The sequence below is a fragment of the Pezoporus wallicus genome, unplaced genomic scaffold, assembly GCF_028554395.1.
Source record: "Pezoporus wallicus isolate ANWC-B61680 ecotype Strahan unplaced genomic scaffold, APGP_CSIRO_Pwel_v1 contig_8333, whole genome shotgun sequence".
Taxonomy (NCBI): Eukaryota; Metazoa; Chordata; class Aves; order Psittaciformes; family Psittacidae; genus Pezoporus; species Pezoporus wallicus.
Window position 1 is genome coordinate 2,279,111 of NW_026637037.1, and position 17,364 is coordinate 2,296,474.

At 42.5% G+C, this 17,364-nt stretch overlaps 1 long non-coding RNA gene across 3 annotated transcripts in view; it reads right to left on the reverse strand.

The window, feature by feature from the left end:
* Positions 1-2,422: 2,422 nt before the first annotated feature.
* The window catches only part of LOC130595768 (uncharacterized), a 43,281-nt gene continuing 28,339 nt past the window's right edge, over positions 2,423-17,364 (reverse strand). For all 3 annotated transcript variants that reach the window (XR_008971387.1, XR_008971388.1, XR_008971389.1), the window contains exons 4-5: positions 4,734-4,856; positions 2,423-4,161 (exon numbers count right to left, since the gene is read on the reverse strand). This is a non-coding gene — a long non-coding RNA (uncharacterized LOC130595768). The remainder of the gene's footprint in view (positions 4,162-4,733; positions 4,857-17,364) is intronic.

The following is a 17,364-nucleotide window of genomic DNA, read 5'->3' on the forward strand; positions in this document are numbered from 1 at the left end:
ACAAGCATGCAGTAAAGCAGCTGCGCATCCCTGACTCATCACCTTTAAAGCAAGTGTAGGCAGCATGAGGATAGATCCAGGTGACTGTGGGAGTCGCCACCACTGTGAGCCAAGTGAATGCTCTACAGCTGTTCTTTATGTGTTTTTCCCCAGTTCTGCCCCCAGAACCCAGTGGAATAACGTGGACTACAGTATCCCTCTGTGGTTGTACAGGGAGGTAGCACCCATTGGTTCTTCCTGCATTGTCTTATGAACTTCATAGTCATTCATTGAATTAGATTATATGACAGGATCCATCATCATTTACTTCCCATTTGTGGAATTTCTGTGTTTCAACTCTACAAATAACATCTAAGAGCCCCTGTTTGTCATCTTTCTAATAGAATAAAGAAGAACTAAGTGTGAGAAGTTTTTAAGAACAGCACAAGTGGTTCGTTTCATGCAACATAGCAGCAATTATTTTACCAGCTGCTTCTTTCTCTCATAGATTTGGCCATAGTTGCTCTTGTATAACCTCTACACCATGATACCTGAAGCATCCACTTTTCTTTACTTTTGCTGCTTTCACTGTGTAATAAAAACATGATCACTAAAAATTCCATATGTAGACTGGGAAGACAGCCTTAGAAGTGTTGCTTTTTGGAGTGCATTTCATGTTTAGATACTGCATAACATGGTCTTTCATGGTCTTCAAGTCCGTGGGATTTCAGAACCACTCTGCCTCCCCTTCCATGTGCCTGTCCTCCGAAGGATTGCCATGTGGCAGGCAATTGAGAAAGCCTTAGTAAATAATTAGGAATGGCCCCTTGTGCCAGCACTTTTCCTGTATTTTATTTCTTCATTTAAAGAGTATTACAGATACATGACCAAAAAATGACACTGTTCATCTGGTATCTTTGGCATAAACAGAAAACGTGAATTAAGGCTTTCTAATAAATGCCATAAAATGGATTTCTTGAGCAGAATAATGTGTTATCTATGGGTAATTTCCCATTAAAATAGAGACTATAATTCTGATTAGACATGGATATTATCTTTTCCAGTATGTTTCTGTCAATGCACTGATTCAGCAACCATTTAGACCCCAAGGTCAGGGCTGTTCATAAGTCCCATTGATTTCAAAGTTGAATGTCTGCCCAAGATTAAACACAAAGAAGAATGCTTTCCTAAAGCAATTTATTTAACTCTGTATGTAAGTGCTCTGTTGAATCAGGGCCGAAAGGCTTAGCAACAACTCATGAAAGATAATAAGTGTGGGCCAAATATGTGTATTAGTAGCCAAAATGCATATAATGAGACAAGGAACATCATCGTTACTTGGATTTGAACCAAGATCCCCAAATGTATAAGCTAACCAGATCTTTAAATTGAATTTCTTTTGGAGCTTTGATCTTAAATCTAAATGGTGAGACAGGTTTCATGTACCTGTACATATCGGGGTGGCCCTTGGTTGTCTTCTGCCCTACATCTAGATCTACTTCCCAGAGAAGGCACAATGCTAGCAGCAGAGACAGTGGCTGGCTGAGTTTATGTTGTAAGGATGGTACTGATGAGATGATACCTGAATCCAGAGTTGGGGAGGGCTCTGGACCCCACAAGCTCAGGGCTGAAACTCTTTTGTTCTGTGCAGTGTCTTCAAAAAGAAGTTTATTTTGAGTTTCTGTATAAAGGAAGTAGAAAGTCATCTTAACAAACACAGGAGATGATGAATCTGACAGAGTACAATGCAGATCAAAATGGTTTTAATCATTACCCCCTGCTTTAATTACTACTTGACACATTATCTGTATTGTCCTTCTACAAGTCTCTCTTTTTGAGTGAAATATTAAAGGCGAGTCACAGCTGAATATATATGCAGTCTAGGAAGAAAATGGCTTTGAACTATTTGAAATGATTTATTGTCCGCACTTCTTTATGAATATTTATTCGCCATCGTGAAAGCAATTCAATAAAGAGAAAACATGAGGACCAGTTAACGGAACATTTGCATACTCTAACAGCTCAAAAAAAAGGGAAAGGAAAATAATCTGGTGCATTAGAATGGTGTTAATGCCGTGGTTCTCCACTTTCCTGTCGTTAGTTCCAAATATTGCATGTATGAGAGCAAAAAGCTAAGGCCAAGGCTCTTAGGAATTCAGATCCTGAGAGGAGATATATAAATAGCCTGCAAGTAAGTGTCCCTAACCTTTATATATTCCCATTCAGAAGGACATAAATGTGTTTATGTGGGCATTTTCAAGGCCGGCGTGGAAACTCTGGTTTTGTTTCCATACTACTTCAGGTAGCTGGCTATGAAAGCTTGCTTTTAGCAACAGGCATACATAATCCAAGTCCTCATCTTGTCAGGGCCAGAGATCACTCGTTCCTGATGCTCCCCAAAGAAGTGTGGCTATCAAAAGGAGACAGGAACACACTGAGTATGTAAGCACGGCTGCATGCACCGAGACCACACACAGAGCAGAAATGCTTTCCTGCACTCCTCAGTGGGGGAACACACTTTTTCATGGTACGTGCCCTCATTTCACCCTGCTTGAATTCATTTCATCGACCAGAAAGCACTATGCGTTAGACTTGGAATGAACTTTGTTCCTCAGAGCTTCTTAGCGCTATTCTGATACCCACTCACAGATGGGGCCTTGACAGATTTCCTACTGATTTTCATGATTCCTTTTTTCTTGATAGCTTTTTTTTTTTTTTAAGCAGGATTGTTGCTGCTTGAGAATTCAAATGCAAATGGAGATGTTCACAGGCACTGTTTTGTAAGGGAGCTCAGCTGGTTGGGGTTTAGAGCTCATAAACTGCATCGTGTATCTCATGCAGTATGTGGGAAATAGTCAACTTGATATATAATAGTTCTAGAGGAGGATGGTTACAGGAATAAAACACAGACTTTGGACAAATGTATAAATTCTCTAGGCCTCAATTTTCACTTCTTTGGAGCAAGAATGATAATAATAATAATATGTATTTATAGTAATAATTATCATTATTATCTACCTGAAAGCTAGCTGTGAGGCTAATTCATTAATACTTTCAAATTACTTCATGATCCTCAACTAGAATTTGCCCTGAAAGTACTAAATATTATAATTTGCACTGTATGCCTATTTCATTCTGCTCTGGAGAGAAACACATTTAATGTGTTGCTCTCTTTACATTTGTCTACATACCACATTCTACAATTCGAGCTGCTGAGCTCTTCTAGAGGTTAGTAACAGGCACATTTTACATTAGCTTATTTTATGCTTATTTGTCCCTCTTTTGTCATATCATTTTCCCCCCACCTAGGAATTATGGTACCTGATTTGGGGGAGTTTTTACTGCTTGTACACATACTGACATCGAGACCTACACTTGCTCTTTATTTCCGTGCCTGAATTTGGAGTTGCCAATGGAACCACACGTTGGTTCTCGGAGGTCAGAGCTCTCTTGATGTATGTTTTAAACATATTGTGAGTAGAATCGTAGAATCACAGACTGGTTGGAAAGGACCTTAAGATCATCTAGTTCCAACCCCAGGGAGCTTCTCTAAGTTACACATAGACACTGCCACATATTACATGCCTGATTATATTTGTAGGTATCTCAAAAGCCTGTCTTGTGGCAGTTTACCATGTCCTCCATTTACTAGCGAAAGTGTATCAGTTGTTCACAACTGAAGACACCCAGATCCATTTCCTCTGGTTGTTATTTGTTGGATAGCTAGACTCTAATGGTTGAAATCTGTATCTACCAACATAAAAGCTGCAGGATATGACACTGCTATCTTGTGCTTCCAATCAGCCTCCTGGTATTACAGCAGTACTTTTTATTTAAGTGTATTTCTACTGTGTTCAGCCTGCTCAAGCCCTGCACGCTGTTTTACATAGCATCTGTATGTGGGGATAATTGAAAACTCAACACAGCCCAGAGGCAGATGCACAACACGACAGGAGTGGGCTGGGGCATAACTCAGAAGAATAAGACAAGCAGACAGCAGCAAGCAGGGCAAAGCCAGCCTCAGCAGCATCTTCACCAGAAGATGCCAGAAGCAGTCGCAGTGGGTCGGGTCCTGGTAGCTGGGGGTCCCGTGGGAGCAGCAGAACTCCAGATGTTTCTTCTTCTGCCATCACGGGGCCAAACATCTGGGAGCACAGAGCATAGGCAGGGTGCGAGGCTCACCTGGAAAATCACATGGACAGATCAACACCAGATTCATGACCATGCACTTCACTGACACTCCCATCCTCTGCATCCTTTGCAGGGAGGTTCCTGCTCCTAAAACATCATCTAAGCCAACATTAGCAGAAAACGGGCCAGATAGTATTTTTCTGGTGTTTCAGAAATGTAACATATATATCAATAAATGCCACTTGCTATTTGAATACTCATCATAAGAATTACTGAAATGACTGGAATAAGGCACAGTATTTCTTCCTATTAGCTTAAGTGGGAAGAAAGCAAAAGCGCCAAGAGTGTAAAAAGGAGACAAGAAGCAATAATGAGAAAACAAGTTGTGGCATGGAGAAGTATTTCTTGACTGTCCTCTTGGCTCTCTCTGTGAAGATTTAATCCAACAACCTCAGCCAAAAGTAGTTATTGGGTGTTTTGTATGTCTGGTCTGGTTGTTCCAGGCAGGAGGGGTTTCTGAGAAGCGCACAAGTAGGTCTCTACAGTGGGAATCACGAGTTTTTTCATGTGAGCAGCACACCTGAGCTGAGGAGGCTGTTTGAAGGAGTTAGATGTGGCCCTACCTTGTAGCAGCGTTCCCAGAAGTTGCTGACGTTCGGTTGTCCCCACACACTGAAGATCTATGGCTTTCCATGGGTCATTTGGCATGGTGAGGAAGGAAGATGGACTAGTCCGGGAGACTTAGGCTGTAACATTGAGATAGGTTGAAACACTCCACCAGTTAGGGCTCTCCCTTAAAGGTATGTTGTCATAAACAGATGCCTAAAACCACCCAGGGGAGCAGGTCAGAGCAGTTCCTATATCTCTGCCCTTTGCCTTGGCTCTGCTCCCCAAATTCTCTGCCCAAATACCCCAACTACAGCAGCTCTGCTCCTGCACCCTGCCCTGTTCACTCTTCTCTTACCTTTTTCTTCCTCTGTTTAAGTCTAAGGAGAGTCATCAGTAGTGAACTGATTATAGGAAACTCATTTACATCATCAGTTCCATAGTAGGACAGACTTCTTTAATTATCTAAGAGAAATACTTTTAATTAAGCAAATTTCCCACTCAGTTCACTGTGGACAATCCCATCATAATTGATATTACTTCTGTGTGCGAAGTCTTAATCTTCACCCATACTGAATGCAAAACATGAAACCATTAGAAAACAAAAATACAGCCTTGCTCTAATATTGCCATTTTAAAGCTGCCAGCTTTGATAGTCATCGGTATGATGACCACACACCCCTGGCTAATGAATTTGACTACAGATCAGGGTTTTTATCAGCTATAGATATGAGATCAAATCCATACAGGCATATTATTTGCAGGTTTTATTAAAAAGTTAAATCGGAATTATTAGAAACTCTCTTCAGATTCCTTAATAATAAAGGAAAATAAAGTTAAACTCTAATGAGATTTCCTGGAAGTGTTTTAAAAGGCTGCAGCAGCAGTAAAGTCAGCAGGCACCACGCAGCAAAAGGAAGTATTTACTGATCAGGAGATGAATGTCTCCTCCCCCAGTTTAACGGTTTTACATTTTACAGGTTTATAAGAGAGAGGGAGAAAGCAAGAAAAACTCCAAGACAACGCTTTCCTCATCTTAGACATCGTATTTCTTGTGATCAAAGCCTTCAAATCCTGGTGAAAACTGACTTTTTGCTCCCATGACCAAAACCTCACTCTTTCCCCCTCCTCCCTCCATCTGTTCAGGCTTGTGTTTGGAAGTCCCTACCACAGAGGCAGAAAGGCTGATCCCTATTGCCTCGTATGTGGTGTGGAAACCCATTAATATTCCTCTGGCAGGTACCCTGACCCCGCTGCCCTTGAACATGCTTGGGAACACAGGGTATTCCTGAGCCTTTGTCCCTGGGAGGATTAACAGGGTTGCCCTGGAGCCAGCCTGAAGGTGTTTTAATAGGTAATACGGGTGGGCTGCTCAGCTGACTTCCAGCTTTGCCTCAGGCTGCCCCTGCTCAGCAGCATAGGTGCAGGCATCGAAATGATGGGGGAAAGCTCATTTCTGCATGGTTCTGTGTATGGTTAGGGTTTGAATCCTCGGAATTTGGGGGAGGATAGCTCCAAATATCCCATCCACCCCAGTGCGGCAGCATCCCAATGGAGGAAATCCATGCTGGAGACCTGCTCTGCTTCTGCCACTCTGACCTTTAGTCAGGGATTTATGCTCTTCCCCACCCCCCTCTATTTTATTTTCCTCTCTGGTCTTTCTCATGCCTTTGAAACTTATAATTTGCCTGAAGAAGGGAGCGTGCCTGTCTGTGTGGCTTAGAAGGGAGCGTGCCTGTCTCAGCTGGGTCCTGGGGCTTTATCAGGGTGGAAGCATATAAAGAGATAATAGTAGTAACAATGGCCACCTTTTTGTATGAGCAATAGGATCCTAATGGAGGAGAAGCCTCTCCTCTGAGGTGTTCTTAGCTGCAAGTGAAGGTGTCTCTTTCCTTCTCAGCTGGGGAAGATACTGCCTTTTAAATCAGACAAAACTTGTCATGTAAAATGGAGCATATCTTTGATTATATGGAATACTATCCTGCCTGTAATTTACCTCCGCGGCTGCAAAGGACGCAACATGTTTAAGCTAAGAAATGATAAACTGAGCATTATGTGTCAGGATGGAAGAAGATATTTCCTATCTAAATAGGAAACAATCATCAAAACCCAGTGAAAATACACACGAAACTGTTTCAACATACAGTAAGGCACCCCGCTCTTGCCTTATGTTGTATTGAAGCCCTCCTTGCTCAGATTGCTGCAGACACTTGTCCTGTAGCCTACAATAAATAGTCTTTGTTTTCACAACCCCTGGAATGATTTTGTAATGATGTGAGTATCTTTCCTTCATAAGTGCCCATGTTCTGCTGCCTTCTCTGTCTTGCCAATTCTCCTGTGTTTCCCTGGGTGAGTCCACGTTCTCAAATTGTAGCTGTGTGCAGTGTATTTTCCTGGAGCTGGTAAAGCCATTGCTACTTCACTTAATGACTATGTTTTAGCAGTACCTGCTATCAGTTGTTATCGGACATACACCAGAGGGGGAAAGGGGTCATTATCCCCATTCTACAGACCAGGAAACCAAAGCGTTGCATTTAACAGCAATTTTCCCCCAGACATGCTGAAGAACGTGCAAACAGGAGAAAGACCAACATCCCTTCAGCTCACATTTCACCGCTTAGCATTTGTAACTGCTTTTTTGCCCCCTTTAATATTACCACCTGCAGCATTGTGCCCTTCCGCCAGCATTGCAGAGAATGATCACAGCAGAGCCAAGTGCTTTTTGCGATCACAAATTCAGATACTGCAGCAAACAATGCGAGTAATTTTCCTAATTTTAGAGTGTGACTTTGCCATGTGTGATGTTTTGTAACTTGCATCGTGTTTCTGATGGGTTCTGGATCCGATGCCAATAACATGCTCTGCTCCCATCCAAATTAGCATACGATGAAATTTGGAGCTAGTATTCAGATGATAAGGTCTGTTTGCTGTTTCCATATAGATGTATCTTTGACAGGAAGAGCGATTCTATAATAAGCCCAGGATGAAAAACCCATCAATCGAATTGGTACCACATTACCATGGCAACAATATAATGCTAATGAAATTGTGACTGTTGAACCTTGTTTATGGAACTCGACAAAATGAGCTTCATAAAACAAGAAATCATGTCGCTTAGTAAATGTTTCAAAGCATGATAAAACCCTTACAATCACGTGTGCTGTGACTTATTAACCACATTATCATCCTCAGTTAACATAATGCATTGCTGTTCGTAATAAGCATTTATTTCCTCGAAGAAATAACATTATATAGGGAAATCTGTGCTTCTCCAGGTTTCAATGTGCACCACAAAGTCTCACTCACCTCCACGCCCCAGTTCACTGGGTCTGATGGCATGGGGGGCATATCTAGTCACGCAGTTGTTATGCTTGTTTAGTCCCTCAAAATCTATAAACCACACTGCTACTGTAGCTGCAGAAAACACCATTTCTGTAAGACAAACGTTGCTCAATTTATATCAAAATATTCCACTAAAACATGTCCTTTCAGATGAAACCCTACACAGAGGGTGTCTGGTAGCAGTAATATGCTCTTGGCTTCCCCCCTTCTTTCTTCCTTCCCCTTTGGCAGTTTACTGCTATATAGGGCCCAGATGCAGAGGCAGGCAGTCACCCTCCCAGAAGGATGGCTCTCATTCCTCAGCACAGTGGACCTTGCTCAAGGCAAGGTTTGATGTTATGTCCTGCTTTTAAACAAGAAAATGCTGAGCATCCTGATTTCCCAGTATCTTGAGAGCCAGCAGGCTCACCGGTTTGGGTCCTTAAGATCATTCAGTTCCCAGCCCCTGCCATGGGCAGGGACACCTCACACTAGACCATGTTGCCTAAGGCCCTGTCCAACCTGGCTCCTGGGGAGTTGCCTCACCTCTAAGCACCTCCAGTGTTGAGTTTTGCACAGCACCATCTTATTTTTAGCTAATGGATAGTTTTTCCTCATTGTTTTCACCTCGGAAATAAAATGTAGTACACCTAATGAGTCCATCTCCTAATTTGCCAGGTAAATCAGAACACAGGAGCAGGTGAACGGGCAAGCAATGAGCTCAGTGAGACAAGGGGGCTGGGAATACGTGATCTATGAGTTTTTTTCTTTAGCAGGCTAATAATATTGTCAAATAGTCACCACAGTAGTATTACCTAGATATTTAGCACAGGGAATAGGAGAGAACACTGCTCATTTTAGTGACGTCCTGACTACATGGAACAGAAGTCAGTGTGAATCTTTACCACATTATATTTAATGGGCTTTAAATCAGGGCTTTTAAAGGCTGGTTTTGAAAGCTCCATGTTTCATCCTATTTGGAAAAGGAAGCCCTGTCTAACATTCCGTTATACCCACCGTTTGTGAGAAAGCAACGCACTGAATTTCTGCATTGATAGAAATATAATGCAATGTAATTCCACTTAATATATATTTTGCATTGGCTGACAGCTTTATTAAGCAGAACCAATAATCATCATTATCCAGTGTAATAACCATCTCATTAGAAATGGTTTAATTTCCCCTAATTTTAATTTACCTCTTGGACTGAGCTGATCTGAAATTCCTGAAGTGCCTCCGGTTCAGTTTTGAAAGAATTAAAAGGAAACAAAAGTCTTCAGAAAGCTCCTGCTGACTGATTGCTGCTCGAAGAGCGGCACAATAGAGCTTTGTATCTGGTGTATCTCTGGTGTGTTTGTACCAGACAGAAGGAAGTCCACAACATTCAGGTAAGGAATTACTACATCACTTTTTTTTCCTTACTGGCTTTGAAGTAACACTTTCTGCACCCATTTTGCACAGTGATAAATTGTGTGGTTGACTGCAAGCCTTGCATGCACTCCCCTTTAATAAAGGACCTGGCTAAGGATCGCGCCAAAGAGAAAGAGTGCTCGTGGGGAGGAGCTGACAAGCAGAAACAGTTCTTAGAGGGATGAAGAAGGAGATGAAGACACCCATCAAGTTTCATTATCCTCCAACGAAAATAGGATGTAAACTGTGACATCCTGGCAGATTACATATGTCAGGCAAGCAGATGTGAGCAGAAAAATGTAGATGCTAAATCTCACCTAATAGGCTTACTCTGTGGATTATTCACAATGACCAAGGCTGTGTTAACTGTAGTAGGATATAAGAAATAAGTGAATCTGGGGACATTTCCAGCTGTGCTGAAGCTAATGCTCTTTGGTATACCTTGGAGCATCCTAAAAGCACTTTGGGTGTCATACACTTTACAGACATTGTAAACAGCACAGTATATAGCTTTCGTTCCAGTATATAGCTTTCGTTCCCACATTTCAAAGGGTGCTCTGTTTTCTCTAAAACCATGCTTGAAACTCCTGTATAACATGCAAACTGCCCTAGCTGCCTGATTTGTTGCTGCCAGTTCTGAAAACACATGTGGTCAAGAGTACTGCTGCAGTCACAGAGGGAAGTAACCTTGTATGAACAAGGAAAGGCTTTCCAGCTAAAGTAGAGAAAGTGGCTAAAGGTTTCATTTATCATAGGATGCTGCTCTATGTAGGTCTGAATCATAAAAAATAACTACTTTTTCTGTTTATTTGGTTTGTTTTTTAGTATTCCCCTAACTAACACAGAAAAAACAGTCTCTCCTGTGAAAGCACTCTGCTATGAAAGCTCTTCTCTTTGAAATTCTGAGCCTTTTCCACCATAGTATTATTTCCTCAGCTATCAGAGCACACAATGCAGCAGCACAAAGCATTCCACTATTATCCCAAGATAATCTCCTAGTCAGTAAATGTATTTTCCTGCCTGTGGTTCCAGGCATTCTACTCTCATTGGAAGTGACGATTTGCCATTATCTTCTCCAATTCAAGTTAGCCCGTATTGGTTTCACTTTGAACATCTACCTGCACAGTACAAACGTGGTTTCTTTGTAGATTGTACAAGCTAGACCAGGCTGGTGACTTTTACAAGCCAGACTAGATGAGCAGTGCAGTGGGATGCCTGCTGTAGACAGCCAGCTTCTGGAGGAAACTCTGCAGTGACTCACTGGTGGCTGTCTCCTGCCTGCGTCAATGTTATCGCACCCATATATCAGCATGAGTCTGCTGGAAATGCTGAATTTCGAGGCTGACATAAAACCATGTGTCCTATCTGGTGTGCTCAGTAAACACAGTGTGACACTTCCCAGCAGTGCTTACCCTGCTCTTCCCTTTGGACTCTGCCTAGGATGGGAAAGCTCACCTTAAATTTCTCTTCATTTCAGAAGCTTTCCATAACATTCCCCTAAACGCTGCAAGCCAAGTGTCCAGTGCTCACAGGATGCTTGTGTCACCTCCGATGCACCCACATTTCAAGGTGATACCACCCCTCTGCAGACTTTGTAAAGCTAGTGAGTGTGGACAAGAGGCTTTGTTTTTGGATGGGTTCAGAGGTCACCTCTCTTGTCCTCGCTTGGGAGCCTGTTTTGGGAACAGATTTCATAGAATCCCAGACTGGTTTGGGTTGGAAAGAACCTTAAGAAAATTCAGTTCCCAGCCCCTGCCATGGGCAAGGATACCTCACACTAGAGCAGGTTGCTCCAAGCCCCTGTGTCCAGCCTGGCCTTGAACACTGCCAGGGATGGAGCAGCCACAGCTTCTCTGGGCACCCTGTGCCAGCACCTCAGCACCCTCACAGGGAAGAGCTTCTGTCTTAGATCTAATCTGAACTTCCCTTGTTTCAGTTTGAACCCATCACCCCTTGTCCTGTTGCTACAGCCCCTGATGAAGAGTCCCTCTCCAGCATCCTTGGAGCCCCCTTTCAAGATACTTCAGACACTTCATGCTCTAAAGCAGTCATGTATTTACACAACGTGACAACAATTTACTCCTGGCTCTTAACTGGTCAGCAATGGATGCAGGACCCCTTGGTGCTGGCAAGAAAAAGTCTCATGAGAGAGGACTCCCCTTTCTCCATCCCTGATGATACTCCTTTCACATGGGGTGAATTCAGAAGAGCCATGCACTGGTGATACCTATTGAGCTGCCTGCTCCCTTTGCGTGTGAAATGCTCAGCAACACAGAAGATATGTGATTTGCACTTTCACATTTCACTGCCATTAACTCCTGAGAATCACCCTGGTTCATATTTGCTATAGCAAAAGACAAAACAACAACAACAACAAGACTGTCCAGAGTGTGATTTGCAACAGGAAACAGTTCTGGCTCCATGCAGACAACAGCCATCACTGGAGCTCCTACCTCTGCCATCCTGCTGTCCTCATCCTCAGCTGAAGCAGCCTCAGCATGTGGGCAAGAAGCATGGAGATGCCCTCATGATGAAGATGTGATGGCAACAGTTCAAATAAAGCAATGGGGGACAGTATCTAAAGACTCAGGAATTATTGTGTTTGCTGGTTTCTCCCTCCTCTGTTCATGGTGTCATGGATTCTGACACTTCAGCTGGCTACTTTAACTGAAAAAGACACTAAAAGTGATGTGGGTGTCCAAAACATTGTGCTTAAAATCTTGGAAGTCCTTTATTTTGAGAGCAAAATGTAAACTAAACCAGGACACAGAAGTTTTAGAGGAGCAGCACTTAATAAAGAAACAAGTGCAAGAATCCCAGTTGACCATCTTGATGTCAGTGTGTGATAATATTTATGACATTAATATAATGGACGATGACCTTTGTTGGCTTGTCTGACTCAGAATAGTTCATACAGAACATGGTACTTATCACCTTGGTCCTACCATAATAATAATCACTTCAATTCTCTCAGCTGTGTCATCAAAACATGTTCTCATAAGTGTTGATGTCATCTCTGGGAGAGTAGCATCAGGATCTCCTTTTGAGGTTTACATCACCTAAAATCTAGAGTGAAATTGAAGCCCAACTGAAGAAAACTACTCTGTGCTTAACTTTACCCCACAGGCTGCACCATGGCAGCCCTTCTCATGTTAAATGATTTACTGAGACATGTCAGAATGATGTGCCTTCCTGCGTGGAACTTATTGAAGGTCAGAATTGTCCTTCTTCTGGCCAAACCTGAGGACTCTCGAGGAAATGCACAAGAGCTGGTGTGTTACAATTACTTACCTTGACCTTCCTAGGAGGTTTTTGTTGCTCTTCAACCTTAGGGTCCACAGAACAAAATAGATTTTCTTCATTATTTAAGGTAAAACTTTGCCGTGCCATTTGTACCTGCTCTCCCGGTGCCCATTTTCACTAAACCAGGTGTCAAGATACTCTTTTTAGATGAGCAATTTCACATGGATCATGTTGAAAAGATGAAAGAGGAAGACAAATATTTGGGGTGTTTCCAAAAAATTGATGATTTAGCACATACTAATGATGGTTGGGTGGATAAGGGGATGCTCAGAAGCGTTATACACTAGGGTCTGCCGTAATCCTGCTGCTTCCCTGCTTGTACTGAGCTTCCCCTCTGTTCAGTTGACCACCAAGGTGCTCCGTACCATCCTCTGGCCAAAAAAGCTGGGCTGGGGCTGTTGCTGTGAGACATGAAAGACATTCACACTGCAGGGCCAGGTCCGCTGGAGTCACCATCCCTGCAAGTGTTCACACACCATGGAGATGAGGCCCTCAGTGCCATGGGTTAGTGGTGGCCTTGGCAGTGCTGGGGTAAAGGTTGGACTTGATGAGCTTAAAGGTCTATTCCAGCCTAGCTGATTCTATGATGAGCAGCCATTTGCATCTCTGGGGCTGAAGATTAGTTTTATTCAGCTGAGAAACAAGTAGCTGGACATTTGTCACTGTTTCTGTGAAAAATATGGGCATGTTTTCTTGGGCCGTCAAATGGGACATATGGGAGCTGGATTCCATCTTTCATTAGATCTTGGAAATCCTGTCCTCCTGAAGCAATTAATTAGCATGGTATTCTTGGCTGCTAATGTTTGCTTTCAGATATCAGTGGCAACAGACTTGGCAACATAAATCTGGTGAGTATGGTCTAATGGTTTAGGGTGTTAGCCAAGGCCTCCACACAGCTTTCTTCAACCCCTCAGCTTTTCCAGAGTACCCTTATGCATGCAGATGGGTCCCGTGTTATCTAAGTCTTAGCTCTCTCTCTCAAAACTAAATGTAATAGTACTCTCCTGCTTCATAAGACAGATGCATTACAGACTGTACGACAATAGAGACCAGGCAGCACTACTACAGTCCTCTGCCTCCTTATCCCCATGATGGATGCTCCATCCCTGGCCATGTTCAAGAGCAGCCTGGTTTAGTGTGAGGCATCCCTGCCCATGGCAGGGGGTTGGGGATTAGGTGATCTTAAGGTCCTTTCCAACCCAACCCATTCTGTGATACTATGGAGGATCTATCCTGCAAAGCTTTACTTTGATCCTTACACAATTTAAGGGAAAATCATTTACATCAGAAATTTGTCAGTTGAACACATTTCCATTTCTTTACTTTCAGTTGGCCCACTGAAGATACCTGCAGGCTGTACAAACCCTTATCTGTAGGACATCTGTGGAAAACAGCATATTTCCCTATCTAAGGAAGTCATTTTAGCTAGGCTCATATGGAAGATATACATCCCTCAGCTGGTATCTTCTGTGTGATCACTTCCAAACTATATCCAGTGTGATGTACAGCAAAACCACACACTTTAAACCTTTCAATAAAACCCAAAGATATAATCTAGACTGTTCGCTTCGCTTTTATTCCTTCAATTATATTTATAATGTTCTATAATTATAAAAATTCAAGGTGGAAAAATTGTGTTAGTTACAACTACAGAAAATGTCATGCCTCTCTGCAAGAGAGATGCAAGCCAAATGTAAAACATCTATCCAACACAGCGAATAACACATCTGCCATGGGGAAGAACACACCCTTTTCTTTGGGATTGACTAAACACTAATTGAACTCTTAAGGGAGAGGGGAGAGGAGGAACCTATTTCAGTGCACCAAAAGGCTTGTGCCATTTTATAGATGCACTGGCTACTATTATTGCAAATAAGTAGTTGTGTATGTAGGAGCTCACTGAATTGGTCACAACTGGATATATTTGAAGTCACAAAAGGCGTCTTACAAAGCTGTTTGAAACAGATGTGCTCCTACCCTTTATTTAAAATGAGCCCATGGTGTTAATTCAGGAAACCTTTGCAGTCACTAATACACAATCACACACTTTCTAAACATGTATGAAAGGAATTGGGCAGATGAAAAGGAAAATACCACTAAACAGTAGCTGCAATGTTTGATGCTCCTTCCAGATATCTCATTTAATTGGAATAAGAAAATGCAAAGCATTACATGTAGGATTGTCTGTTTTCACTTCATGTAGCTAAGACTTACACCTTAAATACTCTGGGATTGAACTTTGTTTTCATTCATGCCAGACAAACCTCTATTAATTAAACCCAACAAAAATACAAGGAGGAGAGCTGAATAATTGGAGGTGAATTTATCCTATATAACCCATGTATTCATGCCATGCTTCTTCATATTTTCTGGCATGCTACTACCCTTATTAGTCCTCAATATCTTAATACAGTGCTTCTTCAGACTCCCTTACTCCTCCCATTAGTTCAGGCTCAGCAGTCCATTTCCACATACCCAGCATTCAACCTCCAGCTTTCTGACTTTCAGCCCATGTCTTTTACATACCACCAGGAAGGATTTTGCAGAACAGTGGCTGAAAGACACTCATTGTGCAGCTAATAAGGAAGGTTTAAATACCATCACAATTCCTACTTGTACTTTCATATGCCATGAAATCCGGAATTAAGGCTCTGCCTTGCACAATTGCACCTAAGTACTGCCAATGGTGTAGGAAGATCACAGAACGCCTGCAGCAGCTGAAGCACGCAGGCACTTTGGACCACTGCAGCTTTTTGCTCAGGCTCCTGGCAGCTTTCTTGGGAGCCTGGTCACCATTAAGGCCAAAGGGGAAGGCACTGGGTAAGGAGTTTAAGCTCCAAATTACTCCGATGCTTTTATTTCAGCCTCTCATGCATTGCTGCCTTGAAGTCATAGGAGCTCCAGGTTCTGCCATTTAGTTTAGGCTTCAAAATTACACTTGCTCTTAAATTGTTGTGAGATGATAAAGGAAAAAGTGAAATGATAAAATGTTCGCTTTTAAAGTCATCTATTTCCAACAAATTGGGAAGGAAATATACCAGTATTTCAGGTTGTTCCTTTGAATCACTGATAGGAAACAATTTGGTGAGTAGGTACCATGTTTGTACAATAGGACCAAGGGTTTTCAGTTGGTACATGGTTGGTGTGATGGAATCTTTAGACCTGCTGCATGGATGGGAGAATATGTTTGAAAATTCAAATCCAAAGAAAAGGATCCTTATGGGTAAAGTCTGAAGGACACTGATCTAACATTAATGACTGGCAATGGGAATTCTCATTGTACAGGTGAACCGCTTCCTAATTTGTATACAAAAGTCCCCCAAACCATTGGCTCTTTTCTTTACAGGTTTTAAAGGTGTAATTAGCTACATCTGGAATAAATACTGTTTTGTCTTGACAATGGGGCTAGACTAAGCAACAACAGCGTAAGAGAAAGAGCTCTGATATCATGATGGAATTGCTTATGGAGCTAACCACCAGCCTGGAGGGAGCTGCCCTCCCGCCAAACGTCCATGCATGATGTAAACTTCTTTCATGGTGCTGGTGGTTTAGTAACTTCCACTGCAGGTGTGTATTACATTTATACTTGCTTCCTAGCAGCACAACCTGTATCCTCCACAGAGGTGCGCCCATTTCACAAGGTTATTGTCTTTTGACATCTCTTATTAGATGTTACGATGAGACAGATTTTTTTCTGCACAGATTGATGTCTGTTGGTATTACATTAGTTCATCAGGGTTACAAATCCCTCTGCATTGTACTACACTTCACATTTGCTGCATCATGACAAGAGGTTTATAATATTCACTCTGGGGCACGTAAAGTGGCTGCCACCCATCCCTTGAATAAATAATTTAAGAAATTGTTGGGAAATCAGACCTAATTAGTAGGATCTGCACTCAACAAGTGCCCTTTGATTTAAATTGTATTTGTGTTTTGATAGGTATTGATTTTATGAGCAGGAGAGATGAATAATACATTTTGTATTGCTCCACTGTTCACACCAATAATGGGACAGAAATAATGGAGGAACACTCCTGCAGTGGAAGCTGCCTCTTTAGGGACCTGCATGCCTAGAGAATCCCATGGGGCAGTTAAAGGCACTCCTTAACTGCATGGAGTGGCCTGATCCCTTTTTGTTCCATTGATTTGCTGCATCATCCTGGACAAATCGCTCAGCCTCTCAAAGTCTCTCCTTTTCCATCTGTAAAATGGAAACAGAATGGTTTCTCATCAGTCTGCAAATGGCTGGGAGAGATAGGGAGAAAAGGAATAGCTACAGCCAAGTGGGCATTATCTAAGTCCTGCCTGGCATTACCACATGGAGCACAGGGCAAAGAAGGGGACCAGCAAGTGAATCTTTTTGTGGGTACTGGAGAGTCTTGTATTGAACAGGATGCCCAGGGCAGTGCTGGAGTCACCGTTCCTGCAAGTGTTCACACACCGTGGAGACGAGGCCTCAGTGCCATGGGTTAGTGGTGGTCTTGGCAGTGCTGGGCAAGGGTTGGACTGGATGAGCTTAGAGGGCCTTTCCAGCCTGGTTGGTTCTATGATACTATGGTGAAGCTGTGTATCTCCATTAGAGCAGTGAGACATCACATAGTACATTCAAAC